Below are 23,562 nucleotides of genomic sequence, written 5' to 3' on the forward strand. Positions count from 1 at the left end.
GTGGATGTATAATATGCATTATGAAACTGGTGCTGGTTTGAAACCTGAGTTTATTGACGATGTTAGAATTTTATTGAACATACAATGACACTTGACATTTTCAAGAATAATGGATTGGTTAGGTGTCCTTGTAGTGCATGTAAGTGCTTAAATTTTTTTAAACCAGATAGAGTTATGGTTCATTTGTACCGTAATGGATTTAAGCCTAGATATTTTGTATGGATTGATCATGGAGAAAGTGGTGGATTGGATGGTATGTTTTATAATTCGATGCATGTGGATGTATCTAATATGGTTGCACCACATGGCCAAATTAGGGTTGAACAGGTTAGGGTTGAACATGATAGGGTATATATTTATGATATGTATATATATTGATGTCAATTTTTATATTTAATATGCAGAATGACTTTCATCAGGACGTTGCTGAGAATATAGATAGTTCGGTCCAATTGACACCTGAACTGTCCACCCAGATTTGGAAAGAAAAAGTGGTAGGGGGGACACACAAGGGTAGGTGTTATGGTCTAGGCTCTCGCAACGATGTTAGACGACTTCAGTCAGGCTTAGAAGGTATTGGATCGTCACGTCAAGCCGAGGCACTTGACGGTGTTCAGATTGCTGCTATGTTGGATCAAATAGCTAAACTTACAGCGTCACTAGCAGAGTTGGAGTGGAGAAGAGTAGCTGAACAAGAAAGCATGAGTGAGACCGATCAACAAATCAAAGAACAAGTGATGAACCTCGCTCGTCGACCTACTACTTCGGCTCCCGATGACACCGACGACGAGAGTGATGAGGATGATTATGTAGATCTCACTCCCTAGTTTAGATCTCTGGACATTTATGAACTTTTTGAAATTTTGAAACGAATTTTAAAAGACTTTGTAAGTCTTTAATTTGTGATTTAGATACTTTTGAATGTTTTTTTAAGTTTGTTATTTTATGTTTTGTTTAGATTGTTTATAATTGTGTGTGTTTGATTGGGCTGAATAGTGTAGAATTGAATTGCATTTGCAGGTGGGCAGCAGAAGCTGCAAGCTGCTACTGTCAAAAATATTGCAGAAAAAGCGACGGACAACGTGGTTTAGTCCGTCGCTTTTCTGGGATTTTCAAAAATAAAATTTTCACAAAAGAGACGGACTGCGTCACCTTTTAGAAATAAAAATTAAATTAAATTAAAATAAAGCGACGGAGTCCGTCGCTTTTGTTAAAAAATTAAAAAAAAAAAAGAAGTAAAAAAACGACGCAGTTCGTCGTTCTTAGCGATGCAGTCCGTCGCTTTTTGAAAACCGACGCAGTCCGTCGCTTTTAGAAAAGCGACACTATCCGTCGCTTTTAGAAAAGCGACGCAGTCCGTCGCTTTTTGAAAAGCGACGGAGGTGACTGCGTCACTTTTCCGTCGATTTTGACCAAAAAAGCGACCCAGTCCGTCACTTTGGGCCGTCGTTTTTTGACAATTTTTTAGTAGTGGATGTATTAACAAGCAAGCGTAAATTTAGCTTTTCATGTTATGTGCAAGTACTTGTGTCTATTACAATTTACAATCACATACTTAGAAGTAAAATAACATAATAAAGGATATTTTTCTAGACCCTAAAAGAGATTTGAAAAGATTAAACATAAACTAACATCATTACATTAAGTAATTTTAAGAAAAAATATTTGAAAATCAGTAAAGTTTATATAATGAACAAGTGTGTTGAACGCTTTCTTTAAAAAAAATCACATTCTTAATTTTCAAAACTTTAGTTCAATTAAATTGACAAGTATTTCAATAATAATATATTCAAGGGTATATAACTTTAAATGTAAGTAGGTTTTCTCAAATAGCTAGGGTTGAAATGGACAATGATGAATTTGAGAGGAGATATTGCAACACAAGTTGTTGCTATAAAAGTTATGAAAAGTAATTCACACAATTCATCTTGACAAAGTGATAGTATTGTTCAATCTTTTAATTTGTTCGATCTGAAACGATCAATCTTGCAATTTAAATTTGTTTTTTTTTTTAAAGTGTAATAGTTACAATAACAACAACATACCTAGTGTAGTACCACAAGTGGGGTTTGTGGACGCTAGTGTGCACGGAGACCTTACCCCTACTTCGGAGGTAGAGAGGTTGTTTCTGATAGACCCTCAGCGCATGTATCGTGTAATTACAGAATCAAAACATAAAAATTACTATCAAGCATTTACAAATTTCTATGAGATGGTGTGTTGTCTCCTTCATTGAGCTAGCTAAATAGGATAACCATTAATCATTCTTAATTTTATACTTCGTAAATCAAACGCATTTTAAAATAATATGAACGTGATTTTGTTAAAAAATATTTACTTATTGGCAACAGGGTACATGTGCTACATGCATGCTCGGAGACTAAAAATGAGAACATTGAAAGTGAAATATTGAAAGTCTAAAAAGGTCTCCAAAAGTTGACTGACCATTTTATCCTTAAAAGTATAATTTATCCTTACAAAACCAATGCATTAATTTTCTTAGTTACTCTCAAGAGATAAAGAAATTGAAAAGTAAATTGATTGATACACTAATATAGACCACATTCATATGCAAAAGAGTTAAGAAATTTGAGAAGTATGAAATGTTTCACTAATATGGACAACATTCTTATACTGCACTGAAAGGTCATTTGAATAGTCATTTCCTAAGGCTATATTTACCTATTAGAGTTAGAAAAGATATTATACTATGATATATAGCTATTTTAACACCAACATCTTTTTGTTTAGCAATAAAGGAAACTTGATATCTAATGTTGATGTCTCATTATTCAAATAAAATACACTAGCCATTTGCTGTTTAAAGATCTATAACAATTATATGTAGATGAAGTATAACCACACTATTGTGCATGATCATACCTTTAAATATTTACCTAGGAGAGCTAATCTTGTAATTAATGCAGGTTCATAGCTTCTTTTGTACTCCTTGATACTACATTTAGCTACTTGGATAGTGTAACTTTACCATAAATCTACTGTCACTAAAAACTAAAACAATAAATACAATAATATAATTGTTCGTGATACATATTACTAGCTTTTGTAGAACTTCATTAAAGGACAAATGATTCTCCTTTATTTGTCCATTCAAATTAGTGTCTGCATTTTCTTTTGTGTTTGGTTTTGGTTTTTTTTCATTGTTTACTTTGAAATATTTTAGTTGTCTTTGGCATATGTTTTTCTTTGTCAATTTAATTGCATGCTGCTTTTATTGTTCTTCATATTTAGGTCGTTTGCAGCTGTATCATATATTAAACTTGAGGCTAACGTTTCTTATAGTTTGTGATTAAAAGGTGTTGTAAAGTCAAGAGCAGCTACTTTCAAGTAGTTGCGAGCTGCTTTAGCTCTACGCCTCTGGGCTCTAGCAAGTAAGAAATTGACCCTTCTACTGGTTTGTGATAAGGGAACTCACTTCCTCCAAGTTGGAATATTCTTGTAATGACAATATGGATCTGTGCTTCCAGTCTTGAGAAAACTTCTTGCTTGAGCTTGCTTGCCTTATCCAAAAGTCCATTTCTATCCAAATGCTCGTCTACAGGCTTTTCATCAGCTCGACAACTAGAATCATCAACACCATGACCAAATATATCAACATTGGAGTCCCAAAACACATATGGAAATAACATTGCAACCTTATTTAACAATCCAAAACCCAATCTTTTTATTGTGTCCAGCTTTTTCTAAGTCAACTCTAGAATATACCTGATAGAACCACTCTTCAAAACTCCGAGAGAGAACGGTGCACAATGCCATATCTCCCTCAAATAATTGCTCCCCAGTAGTCACCTTCACACAATCTCTACCATAACGAATGGCAAACATAGTTTTTTCAAAAATAATAGACACATTTTCAGCTAGAGCATGCACTAATCTTCCATTTCCACCAGGCAAGCAGTAATCCCCTCCCATATAATAGGGGTCATCTTTGTCCCAAAATGATAAGGAAATATGTGAAAGCAAACCTCATTTGCATAATCCAAAGTTTCCAGATGCCATTAAAATGAGCTCATCTCCTCAACATTCATTGCAACACCAAAATCCTTTCGCAAAGTCTCCAATGCCTCTCTAAGAGAAACAACCTGAGATAATTCTTGTCTGACCTTACTTGCCTTATCCAAAAGTTCGTTGTAAGCAACCTCCACTTTTTTACCCAAATACTCGTCTACGGGCTTTCCATCACCATGATAGAGTAGACATTGGTCTCTCACCTTTTGATGTGTATACGACAACTGTCAAGCCAATAAACCAAGTAGAATTCCTAGTGTACCAATCAAAACACTCCCTCCTAAGTCAGCAGTTGCCACCTTATTTCCTCCTTCCATCTTTTTCATATACACCCGTCCACCTGCACACTTTCGTCCCTCCAAAACAATTACCTCAAACCCAAATAACATCAGTTGCCTCGCCGCCACCAATCCAACAAGACCTGCCCCGATAACAATCACTCTTCCCTTACTTGGCTTAGCTGGAATCATGTTCTTAATTGGCAACGTCACCCCAAAATTAACATAGGTGTATGATAACAAATAGTTATAGGCAGAATTTAATAACCCACCACAACGATCAGGTATAACACCAACAAACATATCCGTCCTCACCCAAATTGACACATTTTCATGCTATTTCATAATAATGTGATTCATAATTAAAATATAGTTACACTGTTCTATCCCGCCAACTACACTAAGAACCCCAACTTGAATTTCCTCATCCGTTAACGAGTCAGACAGAAATCTATCCGTTAACAGAACTAAAGCCTCAGAAGCTGACTCTTTGTTTATACAAATAATCTCATCCGAAAGAACTCCCCTTCTCGAATTCTTACTTCTACCATTTTAGGATCAACATTTCTATTAGCAAAATCTGAACTTTTCACTCAGCTTTTGCTAACCTTACCCGAAGAAGATGAAGAAATCAATGGAGACTGTTCTTCATTGGTATTATTGAGAAAACCATTGGATACCTGATTTAAACACTATTTACTGCTTGATCTACCTCGTCTTCTATTCATGGGGATAGAGATGGGATGGAATTGTTTTTGGATTGAACCGGAAGTAGGCTTAGGATTAGATATTCCGAAGTGAATTAAAATTGGGAGTAAAATTTTCGGGTTTGAGTTAGGCAAATGAATTGGGAATTGGAGAGGAATTTTGTTGACCCAAATTCAAGCGTTGGTGATAAGTTTGGGGTTGGTTTCACTGGCTCTACTTCTACCCCTCTGAATCCTAATGTTGAGGAATAATATTGGCTGATGGTAGCTCTATCCATTCTTCAAATACTTTTGAAGATAGCACGGGTACATGCGCTTCGTCTTCCGGCGCAAATCATGATGTGGTTGGTAAAAGACGATATTGTGGGAGCAGAAACTTTGTATTTCTTGGATCTTCTATGGTAATTATCTTCATGCCATTTTTCTCTTTCCTCAATTAAATCTTACAGCTTTTAAGCATCTTTATAAGCCTCTACTATTATATCCTCTTTGTCATAGCATAGTCAATGAGCAGTATAATATCTTTTGTATGATTGTGTTCTAATAGCTCGTCTTAAAAACCACCTATATTTATAACCGTGCGATTACAGTTAACATAGATCTGATTATCAACCTTGGTGCTGTGTCTTGCAGGTGATTGGAATCTGGTTATAGGTGACAACTCTTTTGCTCATTGTCTCCAAAGATTGTACATATTTCACAACTCGATCGGTGGGTTGAAACCAGTTAAACAAAGGACTCAATTTAATAGGTTATCAAAATTATTGGTGAAGTTCTTTCTCCGTTGTCCAAGTGAGGGGAAAATGGAATTAGTGCACTGATAGTGAATATTGATCCACAAAAATGTATTCGAGCAGTTCTTTCTTTTGCTAATGAGGAAAGAACTATGTACTCTGCTCAATCCATGAGAAAGATTTTACTATTGCTAGCAGATTAATAATGATAAAGAGCAATTTGAAAATGTTGATTCTCTCGCAACACATTGTTATTTATGGTTTTTTTAAGCCGCGGGTCTATCGGAAACTACCTCTCTATCTTTATGAGGTGGGGGTAAGGTTTGCGTACACTCTACCCTCTCTAAACTCCACTTGTGGGATTACATTGGGTATGTTGTTGTTGATCTGTTCTCTATTGAATAGAATGTGTTGCAACACCTCATGATCTACACTACTAACTTATTTGAGATCTTTTTGTCTCAGATGTACTCGAGCAGTTACGTTTGGCAAAGTACTTGTGCAGGTTCAGATTTTCTTGGCCTATTTCCAAGCATTTCTTGGATGATAAAAACTTCAGTCCACTGTTTGAATTCTTCCATATCAGTCTTGAACATTCTGCTCAACTGCTCATGATGAGGGAGAACTTTCTGCCTCTTCATAATGCGCACAATACAAGCATCAACTGCATATTGTCTATCTTTGCCGATATCCTCAAAGGGATCCTTATCCTCATTGTGTAAGTGAACTTGAAGTTGTACTCAGAATGATTAGTTGAGCAAACATTTGTGTTTCTGGGCTCTTTAGTCTATCTGAAAGCATTAAACTATAACAGAACAATAGCTTGTCAAGTTCCTACGATCAGTTCAATAGTTTTAAGGTCAAAATTCGTGTAGATGTTACATGTACTCGATGAATACATCCATGTCAATTTAGTGCTATTAGCGCCCGTGTTTTTATAAAATACAGTGAGATTTTTGTTAATGCTAACTGAAATCGCGCAGATACAGTGTTTAATTCCAACTGTTAGTGTTTGCATGTGTTTCAACGCAGAAGCTAGATTAACTAGTTTCATTTACCTGCATACAGAAGTCTTGTAGCACGTTATCAGTTTGGCTTGAGAACAGCAATGTTTCATCATTGTTTACCTCTAGTGCAAGAGCTGGTATCTGTTGCTAACGCTGTGTCATCATTAGAACAGGTCACAGATGGCTCATCATTCTTGGATGGTTTAGAATCTATGGAATCCATCTGAGGCCAAGTCTTTTTCTTTTGCTGACCTGAAAACATTTCAAATATAATCAGCATTCCCCTCACCATCTTGTTCTGGACCTGTTTTTCGACCCCAAGTAGTAGGATTCCACGAGATAGTTCTCCCTATACGAAAACTTGAACTTGGTCTTCTTATAAATCATTTCTCAACTGCTTCTCGGACACGACAGCTAGAGAATGTCTGAGATCTTTAATCATTTCGTTAATAATTGAGAATCCACTCTCTTTTATTGACCTGACCATGATGATAGAATCCTTTGAATCTGCAGTGTGCAAAATCACTTGACGAGATTTTCCTCAATTTTGCTAGTGAGATTGATAAGGTTGGGCACTGCAGTGTAGGTATGTTGTTGAACATAAAATCCCTGTTGCGGACTCGTTTGCAATGAACTTTATCATGTCCATCAACCACTTGGTTAATTATCTCTACAAAGCCATCAACTGTGGAAAACACATGCATTTTCTTAATTGCCAAATATTCTTCAGCACTGGTAGTGCGAGAGAACAAATTATACGGAGTTCTCAATAAACTATTCAAAAGTTCTTAAACTGAAAATCTCTTCTACATAAAACTTGCAGGTATTTGATCGAATAACTTTAACGTTACTCCTGTTGAAAACAGCTCTAGCAGTGTCAGTAAACAGTTCATGCAGACAAGTATTAGTTTGAAAACACAGTCTTCTCATGAAAATACTGACACATATGCATATGACATCCATCATCTCCATGCTTCCAAACACACTACTAAAAACACAGTGAATACCGACCTAAAAATTTCCGACCTTCAGAGGTCGGTATTTACAAGAAGTCGGTTTTTATGCAAAATAAGGTGGTAAAACCAAATTCCGACCTCTAAAAGTCAGAATTTTTCTCGGAAAAAATGTATTACAATAAAAACCAACCTCTTGATGTCGGTATTAAACAAATAAATAAATAAAAATATTTTATTTTTCTCAATTAAATATAAAAAAACAAAATTGAGAAATATTTTAGGTTTTGTGTAAAATAAAAAACAAAAAAAATTATAATACCGACTTCCGTATGTCGGTAAAATTAAATAGTATGTAAAAATAAATTAATATCAAATACCGACCTCATGAGGTCGGTATTTTTTATATTTAATTCAGAAAATAATACCGACATCAAGAGGTCGGTTTTATTGTAGTTCATTTTTTCTGGGAAAAATTCCGACCTCTTGAGGTCGGAATTTGGTTTTCCCTTTATTTTGCATAAAAACCGACTACTTGTTGCCGGTTTTCATATCAACGTAATTTCATACTAAATATGGATTATTGATCTAACTTTCTATTTATAAAAGTATACAATTTTTTAAACAATTAATTATAGGTGTAAAAATGAAAATTTAAACAGACCGACCTCCGGATGTCGCTTTAATTAAAAGTAATTAGATGAAATAAAAATATCGACCTCTGGATGTTGCTTTAATTATTTTGATTTAATTTTATTTAAATCATCTGGAGGACGATTTTGTGTAAAATAAAAAACAAAAAAATTATAATACCAACTTCCGGAAGTCGGTAAAATTAAATAATATGTAATAAATTAATAAAATTTAATGTGATACCAACCTCATGATGTCGGTATTTTTTGTTAAATCTAATTACTTTTAACAAAAGCGACATCCGGAGGTTGGTTTGTTTAAAATATTCCTATTAATAATCATAATTTTGCTATTGTGGATAATACTAAAATTACACCTACAATTAATTGTTCAAAAAGTGTAACAATTTTGTATACTTTTATAAATAAAAAGTTAGAATTCGTGGAATAAATAAAAAAATATCTATAATCCATATTCAGAGTATGCAACTACGTTGATATGAATTAGGAGATAATTATACTTATATTTCTAGAGTAATGTACAAATTTTATCAGTCCGTCGTTTAATGATGAACTTAATATCTCATGTCATGATGTAGAGGTGAAGAGCTAACATATAATTCATTCGAGTATGAAATGCAAGATAATACTCGTAGAAATGTCATGATAACAATTAATTATAAATTTTATATTTATATAATTATGATGACATGTAAATGATAATTCATCAGAGTAAGAAATACATTGATTAATTATATACTCCTTGAGTAGTTTAACAAATCAAGTCTTATATATTAGTGGTTCAGATATGAAATATATTATCAATTAAAAAAATACCAATGATTAATTCAAGGAGATTTATATATTAAATTTGATATTGATACACTTTAATTTGTTGATCGATAAAATTAAATTTATAAAATTAGGAGGTATATAATTTTAAAATATAAAATTAACTTGATCGATAAAATTAAATTTATTAAATTAAACTTCTATTGATGTGTAGTTAAATTAAATTTTATATATATATATAAAATACCGACCTCATGAGGTCGGTATTTTTTATATTTAATTGAGAAAATAATACCGACATCAAGAGGTTGGTTTTTATTGTAGTTCATTTTTCTGGGAAAAATTCCGACCTCCTGAGGTCGGAATTTGATTTTCCCTTTATTTTGCATAAAAACCGACTACTATATATATATATATAATATAAAATACCGACCTCATGAGGTCGGAATTTTTATATTTAATTGAGAAAATAATACCGACATCAAGAGATCGGTTTTTATTGTAGTTCATTTTTCTGGGAAAAATTCCGACCTCCTGAGGTCGAAATTTGATTTTCCCTTTATTTTGCATAAAAACCGACTACTATATATATATATATATATAATATAAAATACCGACCTCATGAGGTCGATATTTTTTATATTTAATTGAGAAAATAATACCGACATCAAGAGGTCGGTTTTTATTGTAGTTCATTTTTTTGGGAAAAATTCTGACCTCCTGAGGTCGGAATTTGATTTTCCCTTTATTTTTGCATAAAATCCGACTACTTGTTGTCGGTTTTCATAACAACGTAATTTCATACTCTAAATATGGATTATTGATCTAACTTTGTATTTATAAAAGTATACAATTTTTCAAACAATTAATTATAGGTGTAAAATGAAAATTTAAACAAACCGACCTCTGGATGTCGCTTTAATTATTAGATGAAATAAAAATACCGACCTCTGAATGTTGCTTTAATTATTTTGATTTAATTTTATTTAAATCATCTTCCGGAGGACGATTTTGTGTAAAATAAAAAATAAAGAAAATTATAATACTGACTTCCAAGTAAAAGATAACTCATCGGAGTATGAAATACGTTGATTATATACTCCTCGAGTAGTTTAACAAATCAAGTCTTATATATTAGTGGTTCAGATATGAAATACATTATCAATTAAAGAAATACCGATGATAAATTCAAGGAGATTTATATATTAAATTTGATATTGATAAACTTCCGTTGATTGATAAAATTAAATTTATATAATTAGGAGGTATATAATTTAAATTTATGAAATTAAACTTTTGTTGATGTGTAGTTAAATTAAATTTTATATATATATATATATATATATATATATATATATATATATATATAATTTTAATTAATAAAATCTACCAGAGATGAGTTTATATTAAAATAAATTATTAAATACCGACCTCATGATGTCAGTATTTTTTATTAAATCTAATTAGTTTTAATAAAAGCGAAATCTGGAGGTCGGTTTGTTTAAAATATTCCTATTAATAATCATAATTTTGCTATTGTGGATAATACTAAAATTTCATTTTACACCTACAATTAATTGTTCAAAAAGTGTAACAATTTTGTATACTTTTATAAATAAAAAGTTAGAATTCGTTGAATAAATAAATAAATATCTATAATCCATATTCAGAGTATGAAACTACGTTGATATGAATTAGGAGATAATTATACTTATATTTCTAGAGTAATGTACAAATTTTATCAGTCCGTCGTCTAATGATGAACTTAATATCTCATGTCATGATGTAAAGGTGAAGAGCTAACATATAATTCATTCGAGTATGAAATGCGAGATAATACTCGTAGAAATGTCACGATAACAATTAATTATAAATTTTATATTTATATAATTATGATGACATGTAAATGATAATTCATCGGAGTATGAAATACGTTGATTAATTATATACTCCTTGAGTAGTTTAACAAATCAAATCTTATATATTAGTGGTTCAGATATGAAATACATTATCAATTAAAAAAAATACCGATGATTAATTCAAGGAGATTTATATATTAAATTTGATATTGATAAACTTTAATTTGTTGATCGATAAAATTAAATTTATAAAATTAGGAGGTATATAATTTTAAAATATAAAATTAACTTGATCGATAAAATTAAATTTATTAAATTAAACTTCTATTGATGTGTAGTTAAATTAAATTATATATATATAATATAAAATACCGACCTCATGAGGTCGGTATTTTTTATATTTAATTCAGAAAATAATACCGACATTAAGAGGTCGGTTTTTATTGTAGTTCATTTTTCTGGGAAAAATTCCGACCTCCCGAGGTCGGAATTTGATTTTCCCTTTATTTTGCATAAAAACCAACTACTATATATAATATATATATATATATATATATATAAAATACCGACCTCATGAGGTCGGTATTTTTATATTTAATTGAGAAAATAATACCGACATCAAGAGGTCGATTTTTATTGTAGTTCATTTTTCTGGAAAAAATTCCGACCTCCTGAGGTCGGAATTTGATTTTCCCTTTATTTTGCATAAAAACCGACTAATTGTTGTCGGTTTTCATATCAACGTAATTTCATACTCTAAATATGGATTATTGATCTAACTTTGTATTTATAAAAAGTATACAATTTTTTAAACAATTAATTATAGGTGTAAAATGAAAATTTCAATAAACCGACTTCCGGATGTCGCTTTAATTATTAGATGAAATAAAAATACTGACCTCCGTATGTCGCTTTAATTATTTTGATTTAATTTTATTTAAATCGTCTTCCGGAGGACGATCATGTGTAAAATAAAAAAACAAAAAAAATTATAATACCGACTTTCGAGTAAAAGATAACTCATCGGAGTATGAAATACGTTGATTATATACTCCTCGAGTAGTTTAACAAATCAAGTCTTATATATTAGTGGTTCAGATATGAAATACATTATCAATTAAAGAAATACCGATGATAAATTCAAGGAGATTTATATATTAAATTTGATATTGATAAACTTCCGTTGATCGATAAAATTAAATTTATATAATTAGGAGGTATATAATTTAAATTTATGAAATTAAACTTTTGTTGATGTGTAGTTAAATTAAATTATATATATATATATATATATATATATATATATATATATATATATATAATTTTAATTAATAAAATCTACCAGAGATGAGTTTATATTAAAATAAATTATTAAATACCGACCTCATGATGTCAGTATTTTTTATTAAATCTAATTAGTTTTAATAAAAGCGAAATCTGGAGGTCGGTTTGTTTAAAATATTCCTATTAATAATCATAATTTTGCTATTGTGGATAATACTAAAATTTCATTTTACACCTACAATTAATTGTTCAAAAAGTGTAACAATTTTGTATACTTTTATAAATAAAAAGTTAGAATTCGTTGAATAAATAAAAAAATATCTATAATCCATATTCAGAGTATGAAACTACGTTGATATGAATTAGGAGATAATTATACTTATATTTCTAGAGTAATGTACAAATTTTATCAGTCCGTCGTCTAATGATGAACTTAATATCTCATGTCATGATGTAGAGGTGAAGAGCTAACATATAATTCATTCGAGTATGAAATGCGAGATAATACTCGTAGAAATGTCATGATAACAATTAATTATAAATTTTATATTTATATAATTATGATGACATGTAAATGATAATTCATCGGAGTATGAAATACGTTGATTAATTATATACTCCTTGAGTAGTTTAACAAATCAAGTCTTATATATTAGTGGTTCAGATATGAAATACATTATCAATTAAAAAAAATACCGATGATTAATTCAAGGAGATTTATATATTAAATTTGATATTGATAAACTTTAATTTGTTGATCGATAAAATTAAATTTATAAAATTAGGAGGTATATAATTTTAAAATATAAAATTAACTTGATCGATAAAATTAAATTTATTAAATTAAACTTCTATTGATGTGTAGTTAAATTAAATTATATATATATAATATAAAATACCGACCTCATGAGGTCGGTATTTTTTATATTTAATTCAGAAAATAATACCGACATCAAGAGGTCGGTTTTTATTGTAGTTCATTTTTCTGGGAAAAATTCCGACCTCCCGAGGTCGGAATTTGATTTTCCCTTTATTTTGCATAAAAACCAACTACTATATATAATATATATATATATATATATATATATAAAATACCGACCTCATGAGGTCGGTATTTTTATATTTAATTGAGAAAATAATACCGACATCAAGAGGTCGATTTTTATTGTAGTTCATTTTTCTGGAAAAAATTCCGACCTCCTGAGGTCGGAATTTGATTTTCCCTTTATTTTGCATAAAAACCGACTAATTGTTGTCGGTTTTCATATCAACGTAATTTCATACTCTAAATATGGATTATTGATCTAACTTTGTATTTATAAAAAGTATACAATTTTTTAAACAATTAATTATAGGTGTAAAATGAAAATTTCAATAAACCGACTTCCGGATGTCGCTTTAATTATTAGATGAAATAAAAATACTGACCTCCGTATGTCGCTTTAATTATTTTGATTTAATTTTATTTAAATCGTCTTCCGGAGGACGATCATGTGTAAAATAAAAAAACAAAAAAAATTATAATACCGACTTTCGAGTAAAAGATAACTCATCGGAGTATGAAATACGTTGATTATATACTCCTCGAGTAGTTTAACAAATCAAGTCTTATATATTAGTGGTTCAGATATGAAATACATTATCAATTAAAGAAATACCGATGATAAATTCAAGGAGATTTATATATTAAATTTGATATTGATAAACTTCCGTTGATCGATAAAATTAAATTTATATAATTAGGAGGTATATAATTTAAATTTATGAAATTAAACTTTTGTTGATGTGTAGTTAAATTAAATTATATATATATATATAATAATTTATATTAAAATAAATTATTAAATACCGACCTTAAGAGGTCGGTATATTTAAATTATTATTTTATTTAAATAAAAATAACTTCATAATGTTGGTACTTATTTTAATATTTTTAAATATAGATAATTATTTTAAAAGATACCGACATCCCGTGGTCGGTATTAACACTTTTTTTTAAAAAGAATGATATTCTAAACCAAAGACCCCAAAACCCTAAGACAATTAATTCTTCTTCTTCTCCAAAGAAAAGAGCAGCCGCTCTTTCGATTCTCCTCCCTTCCCGCGAAGCCGCTCCAGCGAGGCCACTAGGGCTGCGACGTCCCTCTCTTCCTCTCCCTTCTCTCCTCTTCTCCTTCCCTCTTCTCTTCTGTCGCTCTTCCCCTTCCCCTCTCTCGCCTCTCACAGCAGCCACTCTATCTCCGATGTAGTTCCACCGGCAAAGACGCCGCGAAGACCACCTGGTAGCAGCTCCAGCTGCTGTCCACCAGCAACCCACGAAGCCACCGCGAAGCAGCAGCAGCAACCAGGCGTCACCTCTATCTTCTCCAACGCTGCTACTCCAGCAGCTGCATCCGCTCTACTCTCCGGTGAAGAAATCGACAACGCCAGCAACAACTAACATCTCTGGTCAGCAGCTCCGGTCAACGACAATAGACAACAAAATTATGGTGTCATTCTTCCTTCTTCTTTGTGAATGCTCATGCCTTAATTTCTTCCCTTTTTGATTTGCATGTTTGTTAATATGATTATACAGATTCAAACTCTTTACTTGTCTGATTTTATTATGTGATTTTTCTCCATGATGGATATAGTATTTTCTTACTAGGATTTCCCCATTTGCGATTGTGTTAATATGTTGGCTTCCTGTTTAAACTCATTGGTTTTGAATTGTTCCACGTAGTGTTTGAAGGTTTAGGGTTACAAGCTCAATTTTGTTTCCAGATCCCATTGCCCATAATCAGTACTTGAATTTGATTAAAATTGCTAGCTTCTCGTCCAATTTGGTAAAAACTTATCGTAATGATTAATTAGGATGGATATAAAGTGATATAAGGCGTAAGAATTTGATGTTTGGAGAATGTGGTCTTTTAGTGAATGATTCGTAATTTGGCTCACTTTTCTTATAATATATTATTACATTATGATTTGCGTTTTGGTATATTAAGATAGGTTAAAAAGTAAGTGCTTATACACATTAAAATTTCAACACTCTTGTTGGAATTCTTGGTTTCTCAACCCCGGAACAATCATGGTAACATATACATCACAATAACTAGTGGAACAAAGAGAGGAAGCATTGAAAATAGGAGAAACCTAGTTGATCCTATTGATGACAAAAATGATTTTTTTGCAAGATTGATTTGTGTCCATCTAGTGTTGATACTAAGCTTTAATTTGGGAATAATGTGTTTGTTTAGCATAAGTACCAACACTAGTTGATCCTATTGATGACAAAATTGATTTTTTTAAAAGATCGATTTGTGTCCATCTAGTGTTGATATTAAACTTTAATTTAAGAATAATATGTTTGTTAAGCATAAGTACCAACACTAGTTGATCCTTTTGATGACAAAATTGATTTTCTTGAAAGATCGATTTGTGTCCATCTAGTGTTGACACTTAGCTTTAATTTAGGAATAATGTGTTTGTTAAGCATAAGTACCAACACTAGTTGATCCTATTGATGACAAAATTGATTTTCTTGCAAGATCGATTTGTGTCCATCTAGTGTTGACACTTACCTTTAATTTAGGAATAATGTGTTTGTTAAGCATAAGTACCCACACTAGTTGATCCTATTGATGACAAAATTGATTTTCTTGCAAGATCGATTTGTGTCCATCTAGTGTTGACACTTAGTTTTAATTTAGGAATAATGTGTTTGTTAAGCATAAGTACTAACACTAGTTGATCCTATTGATGACAAAATTGATTTTTTTGCAAGATCGGTTTGTGTCCATCTAGTGTTTACACTTTGCTTTAATTTAGGAATAATGTGTTTGTTAAGCATTAGTACCAACACTAGTTGATCCTATTGATGACAAAATTGATTTTCTTGAAAGATCGATTTGTGTCCATCTAGTGTTGACGCTTAGTTTTAATTTAGGAATAATGTGTTTGTTAAGCATAAGTACTAACACTAGTTGATCCTATTGATGACAAAATTGATTTTTTTGCAAGATCGGTTTGTGTCCATCTAGTGTTTACACTTTGCTTTAATTTAGGAATAATGTGTTTGTTAAGCATTAGTACCAACACTAGTTGATCCTATTGATGACAAAATTGATTTTCTTGAAAGATCGATTTGTGTCCATCTAGTGTTGACACTTAGCTTTAAATAAGTTAACATAAATAATGTGGTTTAGTTAGTGAATTTAGCTGTTGGAATTAAGTCAAAACTAATGTAGTTAAAGTTAAAAAATTGTTAAGTTGTTTAAATAAGTTAAAATAAATAATGTGGTTTAGTTGGTGGATTTAGTTATTGGAATTAAGTCAAAACTAAACTAGTGAAAGTTGTTTAAATAAGTTAAGATAAATAACGTTGTTTAGTTGGTGGATTTAGTTGTTGGAATTAAGTCAAAACTAAACTAGTTAAAGTTAAAAAGCTGTTAAGTTGTTTAAATAAGTTAAAATAAATATTGTGGTTTAGTTGGTGGATTTAGTTATTGGAATTAAGTCAAAACTAAACTAGTTAAAGTTGTTAAGTTGTTTAAATAAGTTAAAATAAATAATGTCGCTTAGTTGGTGGATTTAGTTGTTGGAATTAAGTCAAAACTAAACTAGTTAAAGTTGTTAAGTTGTTTGAATAAGTTAAAATAAATAATGTCGTTTAGTTGGTGGATTTAGTTGTTGGAATTAAGTGAAAACTAAACTAGTTAAAGTTAAAAAGTTGTTAAGTTTTTTAAATAAGTTAAAATAAATAATGTCGTTTAGTTGGTGGATTTAGTTGTTGGAATTAAGTCAAAACTAAACTAGTTAAAGTTAAAAAAAGTTGTTAAGTTGTTTCAATAAGTTAAAATAAATATGTCAAAACTAGTTAGACTTAGAAAGTTGTTAAGTTGTTTAAATAAGTTCAAATGTTATTTAGCTGTTGGAATTAAAATTATCATTATTGTTTGTGTAGATGGATCCTGATCGTTGTTGGATGTATAATAGAAACAATCCTGGTTGAGCTTGCCGAAAGAGCCAAGAAGAGAGAAGAGAGAAGAAAAAGAGAGGAACAGAGAGGAGGAGATTGCAGCAGCAAAGGAGGTAGAGAACAAGAGGTATGTAGCGCTTCAGGCCCAACTAACTTTTCTTTTTGAATCAGGAAATATTCTTCCTCCATGTCCGACCAGCAGTGATGAATCTGATCAGGAGGGTGATGAGAATGATAAGTCTGATAAGGAAAGTGAGGGTGATGAGAATGGTAAGTCTGATAAGGAGAGTGAGGGTGATGAGGAGTAGTTGTATCTATTTGATATTTTAGACTTCTATATTTTTGGAATTGTTTAATTTGATCGTATTTTAGTTTATTTTGAAGTTGGATGAAGTTTATTTTGAAATAGTTTAATGTATATGTTGAAAATATTGTGTTGTTTTGGTTGGATGAAGTTTATTTGGCTTTGGGTTGTTTTGGTTGGATGAATTTTATTTGGCTTTGGGTTGTTTTGGTTGGATGAAGTTTATTTGGCTTTGGGTTGTTTTGGTATAAATATGCAGGTGGGCAACTAAAAATTGCAGCAATTTGCTGCCTGTTTTGCAGCAGAAAATCGACCTCCGGAGGCTGGAATTTCAAAAATAAAAAATAAAAATACCGACCTCCGGAGGTCAGAATTTCAACATTACAAAAATAAAAATACCGACTTCCGGAGGTCAGAATTTCAAAATACAAAGGTAAAAATATCGACCTCCGGAGGTCAGAATTTCAACATTACAAAAATAAAAATACCGACCTCCGGAGGTCAGAATTTCAACATAACAAAAATAAAAATACCGACCTCCGGAGGTCAGAATTTCAAAAAATACAAAAATAAAAATACCGACCTCCGGAGGTCAGAATTTCAACATTACAAAAATAAAAATACCGACCTCCGGAGGTCAGAATTTCAACATTACTAAAATAAAATTACCGACCTCCGGAGGTCAGAATTTCAACATTACAAAAATAAAAATACCGACCTCGGGAGGTCAGAATTTCAACATTACAAAAATAAAAATACCGACCTCTAGAGGTCAGAATCTCAAAATGCAAAAATAAAAATACCGACCTCCAGAGGTCGGAATTTAAAAAAATGAATATTCCGACATAAAATAAAAATCGACCTCGAGAGGTCAGTAAATACCGACCTCCAGAGGTCGGTATTGAACAGCGACCAAGCTATTTCCCACCTAACCTGGGATGTCGGTTTTAGGTCGGTATTTCAGGGAATACCTACCTTCGGAGGTCGGTATTTGTAGGTCGACATTCACTATTTTTTTAGTAGTGACAATCGAGTTAATACAACAACATACCCAATATAATCCCACAAGAATCGAGTTAAATACATTATGTACAAACTATGTGCTACGTGTAATAGTATTAAGTTTTTCACCTATCATATTTTTTTTTTACAGAAAGTGACCCTTCATATCATATACATGTTCTTTTCATTACACTAGCAATACATACAAGTGAAATTTTAGGACTATAACCGCAAAGTGAATGGAAACATATTCTAGGTGTATGGTTATCTAATGTCTCTATGGTCTGAGAATCTTGGATTGGTGGAGAACACATTCATGGAGCCTCAGACTGTGGAATGTGTTAGACGCGTAAATGATATGGCTAGATTGTGGGGTTCCAACCCCATTTTATTAAAGTCTCACTTTGGTACAACTACATACCAACTAAATCTTACCAAGATAACTACATAGTTGCAAAGTTTGAAACTTTAGTATTTTCGTGATGTCATTGGTGACAACATTAGCTGTAAATTTCTTCTATAAAAAAGAGCTCATTTGCTCATTTATAGAACACACCAAGATAGAGAGAAAAAGTATATTTTGAGAGCAAAGTGAGGTATTCCATAGACTATATAAGAAAATAGACTGTGAGTGATATTTTAGTAAGGTGGAAATCAAAAGAGTGTTATTCCTTTTGAGTGTGTAGTAGACACTTTGAGTATTGTATTCGTGACTACACAATGTAAAATTCCTTACTATAGTGATATCAGTTGCTAATTTTGGCCCGTGGTTTTTCCCTTATTTAAAAGGATTTCCACGTAAATTTCTTGGTGTCATTATTTTCCCATTTTATTTCTTATCATTCGACCATATATATTTTTGTGTTAGTTCGTATTTTTCCAACAAACTGGTATCATAGCAAAGGTTTTATCTGAGTATGCTCTGTGGTTGCAACACAATCTAAACTTCCACATTAGAAAATATTTACTTTGGTTTGCAATAACCATATTTCTTTTTGAGGAAAACGATGGAAGACAACACAAGTAGAATGATTACTTTGAATGGTATTAATTATGTCATTAGGAAGGAGAAAATAGAAGATCTGTTTTATGTCAAAAACTTTTACAAACCAGTGTTTACCATTGTAAAGCCTGATAACAAAACAGATGAAGAGTGGAATCTGTTGCACATACAGGTTTGTGGATTCATTAGGCAATGGGTTGACGATAACGTGTTGAACCATATTTATGGGGAGACACATGCTCGAACCCTATGGGAGCATCTTGAAAGTTTGTATGCTCGGAAGACTGGCAACAACAAAATGTTATTAATAAAAAAGATGCTGAGTTTAAAGTATCATGATGGTTCTCCGATGACAAACCATTTGAATAATTTCCAGGGGATCATGAACCAATTATCTGCTATATATGGGCATCAAATTTGATGAAGAAATTCAAGGATTGCTTCTACTTGGTTCCCTACCAGACTCTTGGGAAACATTTAGAACTTGATGTCAAATTCTGCTCCGGATGGTGTGATCTCTATGGATTCCTCCAAGAGTAGTGTCTTGAATGAAGAGATGAGAAGAAAATCTCTGGGTTCTTCTTCGAGGATATCCTTGTGACTTGCCCTAGGGGAAGAAATAAAACTCGTGGTTCTCAGAATAGAGAACAAAATAGGAGAAAATCCAGAGGCAGACTTCAGGATATTGAGTGTTATCATTGTGGCATGAAAAGGCACACAAAGAAGTTCTGCAGGAAGTTGAAGAGAGAGAACAAAAAAAAAAGAGGAAACTAAAGAAGATGACACTAAAAATTGCCTAGCCACCGTCACCACTGAAGATCTTGTTACCATCCTTGATGCGTGTATGATAAATATTGCTTGTGATGAGTCAAGCTAGGTTGTGGAAACTGGTGCCGCATCTCATGTGACATCAAGGAAGGATTTTTTATCTTACTATACTTCTGGTGATTTTGGAACCTTGAGTATGGGTAATGAGCCTATTTCTAGGGTGGTTGGTATTGGTACAATTTGTTTAGAAACTAGTGTTGGAACTATACTAGTTTTGAACAATGTGAAACATGCTCTTGATGTTCGTCTGCACCTGATTTTTGTTGGTGTTTTGGATGATGAAGGATATGTTAGTACCAATGATGATGGAAAATGGAAACTCATTAAGGGTTCCTTGGTTGTGGCTCGTGGTAATAAACTTCGTGGTCTGTACTGGACTAAGGCATCTTCTTGTATTGATATGGTGAATGTGGTTGAGAGCGATAACTCTTCAACATTATCGCACAAGATGCTTAGCCACATCAGTGATATAAGACTTAATGTTCTAGCCAAGAAGAAATCATTGTCAGATTTCCAAAGTGCTAAATTAGAAAAGTGTGAGCACTGCTTGACTGGTAAACAAAATAGAGTTTTCATTCAAGTCTAACCCTCCTTCGAGAAAGATAAAGTTGCTTGATGCACTCTTATTTATGCGGTCCAATGAAGACAAGGACATTAGGTGGTGAACTCTACTTTGTCACTTTTATTGATGACTGTTCGAAAAAACTTTGGGTCTATGTCTTGAAGACTAAAGACCAAGTGTTAGGTGTCTTCAAGCAGTTTCAGGCTTTAGTTGAAAGAGAAATTGGAAAGAAACTGAAATGTATTTGTACCGATAATGGTGGTGAATATTATGAACCATTTGACGAATACTGCAAGCATCCAGGTATTAGATACCAGAAGACTCCTCCTAAGACTCCTCATCTTAATGGTTTGGCTGAGAGGATGAACAAGAACTTGATGAAAAAAGTTAGTTGTTTGCCTTTTGAATCAAAGTTGTCGAACTCATTTTGGGGTGAGGCTTTATTGACCGTTTCACATGTTATTAATCTATCTCCTACCGTTGCTTTGCAAAGTGATGTTCCAAATAGAGTTTGGTATGGAAAGCATGTTTCCTATGACCATTTGAGAGTATTTGGTTGCAAAGCTTTTGTACATGTGCCGAAAGATGAGAGGTCAAAGTTAGATGTCATGACAAGGCAGTGCATCTCCATTGGATATGGCCTTGTTGATTTTGGCTACAGGCTATATGATGAAATTGAGAAGAAACTCATGAGAAGTCGTGCTATCATTTCCATGGAGAATCAAACAATTGAAGATATTGAAAAAGCGGAGAAGCTAGAATCTTCAAATTTTGATGACATAGTTCATCTAGATGAAGTTCCTCACACAAGTGTGCATGATGTTGTTGGTCTTGATAACCATGGTGACACACAGAATCATGTATCAAATCAACATGTTGATGTTGATATAACAATGATATTGTTATTGATGATCCTCCTGCTCATGAAGTTGTGGACGAATCAAATATTCTTCTTATGAGGTCCTCAAGACAGCGGGTTCCTTCTTCTCGTTATTCATCCATGAGTATGTGTTACTCACTGATGCGAGAGAACCTGAAAGTTCTGAGGAGGCCATGAAAGATGAGCACAAGGATCAATTGATTGAAGCCAAGCAAGAAGAGATGAAGTCTTTGTATGAGAACCACACTTATGAGTTGGTTAAATTGCCTAAGGGCATGAGAGCTTTGAAGAACAAGTGGGTGTTCAAACTTGAAGTTGAAGAACACAACTTGAAGCCCAGATACAAAACTAGATTGGTTGTTGAGGGATTTGGTCAAAGAAAGGGTATTGACTTTGATGAAATATTTTCTCTTGTTCTGATAATGTCCTTGATTCGTACGGTTCTAGGTTTGGCTGCTAGTCTTAATTTAGAGATTGAGCAGATGGATGCGAAGACGACTTTCCTTCATGGTGACCTAGAAGAAGAGATTTATATGGAACAACATGAGGGATTCAAACTAAACGGTAAAATTTTTTGTGTGCAAACTCATAAAAAACCTTTATGGACTAAAGCAAACTCCTTGACAGCGGTACAAAAAGTTTGAATATATTATGGGGGGAGAAATGCTATAAGAAGACTTCATCAGATCATTGTGTATTTGTACAAAAAAATTGACGATGGTTTTATCATCCTTTTTGTTGTATGTGGATGATATATTAATTGGTGGCAGAAATACTTCCAAGATTGACGAGTTGAAGAAAGAGTTGTGTAAGTCTTTTGCTATGAAAGACTTGGGTCATGCTAAACAAATTTTGGGCATGAGAATTACTCGTCTCAGAGATGAAAGGAAGATTTATTTTTCGCAGAAGAAGTACATTGAACGTGTACTAGAGCTCTTCAATATGAAGAATGATAAGATTGTTAGTACACCTCTTGCTGGTCATATGAAGTTGAGAAAGAAGATGTGTCCTACAGTTAGGAAGGAAAAAGAGAGCATGGCCAAAGTTTCATATTCCTCTGTCATCGAAAGTCTAATGTCTGCAATGATATGCACTACACCTGATATTGCTCACGCAGTTGGTGTTGTCAGCAGATTTCTCGACAATTCGAGAAAACAGAATTGGGAAGCTGTGAAGTGGATACTCAGGTATCTTAAATGAAGCTCAGATGAATGCTTGTGTTTTGGAGCATCAGATCCAATCTTGAAGGGCTATACAGGTGCTGATATGGCAGGTGACCTTGATAACAGGAAATCCAGTACTGGATATTTGTTTACTTTTTTAGGGGGAGCTATATCATGGCAGTCGGAGTTGCAGAAGTGTGTTGCACTATCTACAACTGAAGCTGAGTATATTGTGGCTACTGAAGCCGGCAAGGATATGATATGACTAAAGCAATTTCTTCAAGAGCTTGGTTTGCATTAGGTGGAGTATATTGTCTATTGTGACAGCCAGAGTGCAATAGACTTGAGCAAGAACTCCATGTATCATACAAGGACAAAACACATCGACGTCCGATATCATTGGATTCGTGAGAAAGTGGAGAGTGAATCATTTCACATCAAAATGATCCACACAAGTGAAAATCCTACATATATGATGACCAAGACAATACCAAAAGACAAGTACGAGTTATGCAAAGAGTTTGTGGGTATGATCTCTCTCTAAAAAAGATGTAGATACCTCCTTCTGGTGCATGGGACTAGATG

The 23,562-nt window shown here is 32.5% G+C and overlaps 1 protein-coding gene and 2 pseudogenes across 3 annotated transcripts in view; 1 reads left to right on the forward strand and 2 right to left on the reverse strand.

Moving 5' to 3' along the window:
- Nucleotides 1-23,562, forward strand: part of LOC125828795 (chloride channel protein CLC-c-like) — a 1,181,495-nt gene that overhangs the window by 401,037 nt on the left and 756,896 nt on the right. The gene's annotated exons all lie outside the window — the stretch shown is intronic.
- Nucleotides 3,345-6,389, reverse strand: LOC125828834 (protein FLOWERING LOCUS D-like; annotated as a pseudogene).
- LOC125828821 (uncharacterized) lies at nt 6,865-7,459 on the reverse strand (annotated as a pseudogene).

This window comes from Solanum verrucosum, unplaced genomic scaffold (assembly GCF_900185275.1).
Source record: "Solanum verrucosum unplaced genomic scaffold, falcon-dt-bn FXZP01000198.1, whole genome shotgun sequence".
NCBI lineage: Eukaryota > Viridiplantae > Streptophyta > Magnoliopsida > Solanales > Solanaceae > Solanum > Solanum verrucosum.